At 41.1% G+C, this 2,737-nt stretch overlaps 1 long non-coding RNA gene across 1 annotated transcript; it reads left to right on the plus strand.

Annotated features, from left to right (window-relative positions):
• Positions 1 to 379: 379 nt before the first annotated feature.
• Positions 380 to 1,205, plus strand: LOC309689174. The gene is made up of 3 exons (XR_014271294.1): positions 380 to 613; positions 695 to 916; positions 1,003 to 1,205. It is a non-coding gene; the product is annotated as an uncharacterized lncRNA (long non-coding RNA).
• The last annotated feature ends 1,532 nt before the right edge of the window (positions 1,206 to 2,737 follow it).

The raw sequence follows: 2,737 nt of genomic DNA on the forward strand, positions 1-2,737 counted from the left end.
GCCCGTTAACCTTATAACTCCTGCGTGTGTGTGTGTGTGTGTGTGTGTGTGTGTGTGTGTGCAGAGAGACAGCCAGGTTTGTATTGGATATGAGGAAGTTTTTCAAAAAAAGGAGCCACATTCAGGTAAAAGTGTAAGATCAAATGATCCATCAATAAAGGATAATGTTGGATCAGTGTTTCAATATTTATATCCTTTATTAGATGTACATGTGGTTTGGTTATTTGCCTTTTGGTTGAAAGTACTGAGAGAGGACTTTTTTTTTATTAGTGATCTTAATAGTATTTATTTTTTAATCTAATTGAATACAATCTATTTGTGTATGATTGTCAGTCCAAAGAGGGAGAGAGGAAAGAGGAGAACATGAGGAGAAAGTACAAGTTTAGGAAGAACCAAGTAAGAAAACAGACAGGGAGTACTAACAGGCAAAACAGAAACTTGTCATATGCTGTGGGAGTGTCTGGTCGGGCATGGTCCAGGTTCCTGTCATCCGTCCTTTGGGGTGGAGTTGGCCAGCTCATCACCTGTTTTCAATCTCCGGGGCTCCACCTAGAGGGTTTTTAAGCCAGCACTGCCTGCCACTCCTCGCCTGTTCGTCCTGCTACCATCTGTGGTAAACTTGGCCTCCTCTGTGCTCAGACTCTGTATACCTGGATCATGGTTTAATGTGTTTTCTGTCTCCTGCATTCTTCAGATTCATCACCCGTCGCACTCACCAGTAGTGCTGGTTCCGTCTCCATCCTGTTTTTCCGTCTGCTCGGAACCCAAGGACCACATACACAACTTCTTCTCAGCCTGCCCTTCAGTCCATACTCTCCACCTCCTTGGACTCTGGACCGGACTCTCCCCACTCTCGATCCTCTCTGGAATGCTCCCATGGCAGCCTTTTTCCCCGCTTAATAACCAGGGTCTCCAAGTAAGCCCAAGACTATCCACTGGCACTCCATACCTCTGTCCCTTACTCGTTTGTCACTCAGTAACACCTTTCTCCTGTGTTTACAGAAAGTTCCCGTTCGAGTTCTCCCTGTGCTCTACGCCTGTTTCCCCGCCCACGGATTTCCCTTAGTTTCTGCGAATGGTTTCTGTTAAATCCAGTTCTGTTCACGTTTTTGTTCCTTCTAATAAATTATACATAGTTCGAGCAATTGAGTCTGCTTTTGAGTCCACCGCATCCTTGTTTGTGACAAAACTGTTAAACTGGCAAAGAAAAAAACAACAACTAATTTTACTCGTACAATCTGGAAGTTGTGTTCTCCCTATATTAAAGCTGCTATACAGAATCTGCAAAACAAACTGGGTTGTCAGCCCTGGCACTGCATTACTATATTGAGCTTCAGTCAGAGGAAGTCACGGTTGCCAAAAACTTTTTGAAGCTCAAGAGTGAGGCTGGTGCCATTCCAGATATGTTAACATTGTACAATCTTCTGGATAATCAGATCTTCCCCACACTGAAAACTGTTATTCAGGTTGCCCTAACAAACCCAGTTAGCAGCTGGAGCTGTGAAAGGTCTTTTAGTGTCTTGAGTCAGCTCCATACCTGGCTGAGAAGGACCATGGGTCAAAGCAGACTCCAGCACCTGGCTGTGATGTCAGTTGAGAAAGAGATGCTTGAGAGACTTGACCACCAAAATGTGATAGACAGATTTACCAACCTCAAGTTGAGGCGACATAGGTTAAAAGAAAAGAAAAAATCTGCAGAGCCATAGTAGTATCTGCAGTAAAGATCTTTTCATACATTGTATCAAATTCAAATACACAGTGGGCCAAAATTCAAAACTGGAACAAAGTCGTGGGCTAACGTTAATATTTATTGAAATATATTTATTCCTCCAGATATAAGAATGAATCTTTTCTTATGGACTCAAACATGTTTTGCTGAAAAACTGAATATGGAACAAGCAAAGCTTAATACTAAACAATATATATATATTAGCTGTATAATACCAGTAGGCCAGCTCTAATAGTAATTTGGTATGGCTTCGCGGGCCAAATGTAATTAGGCTGCGGGCCAAATTTGGCCCGTGGGCCAGAGTTTGACACCTATGGTATACATTGTACTATAGGCCAAGGTGTCTCCATTTTTCTAATTTTTTAATAATATTTTGTACATTTCAAGGACTTCTATTTTTGGAGTGTATTTTTATGTATCTGTATTATATTATACATACACATTAAAAGTGAATCTCTGTCCAAAAAATGCACTCAGTTTACTTTTTACTCACTGTGAGCATCATTCATTATTCTCCCGCAGTAATTAAGGTTAGGATATGTTTTGGGTTTTTTTTAAATTCCAATCCATTCTTCTTTGGCAGCATTTAAATAACCATTATCAGATTTGATGGTTTTGTTACAGACTTTTCAAAAAAGTGTTTTGCTTTTCTTTCACAAATATGGGGATTGAATTGTGTTAAAATGTACAAAACTATCATGTCATGTTTTGTGATGAGGACCCAGGCACAGAGAGACTTGGTGAATTTAAGAATCTTATAATTTAATAAAGAAATTTGAAGACTTTCCCAGAGAGGAAATTATGATGACTGATAATGGAGATGAAGACAACAGACGATGAGGACAGGGAGGAACAGGGGTTTAAATGCACCAAGGAGACAATCAGAGGGAACTCGGGACAACTGGAGACATTTAAGGATGCAGGGACTGACGGAGACAGGGAAGACGTCTCATCGTGGCGAGTAAAGTTTACCTTGTCTGGATGGGCAGCTCTCTGGGTGCTCAGCAC

Source organism: Aulonocara stuartgranti, assembly GCF_965226115.1.
Source record: "Aulonocara stuartgranti genome assembly, chromosome: 15".
Classification (NCBI taxonomy): domain Eukaryota; kingdom Metazoa; phylum Chordata; class Actinopteri; order Cichliformes; family Cichlidae; genus Aulonocara; species Aulonocara stuartgranti.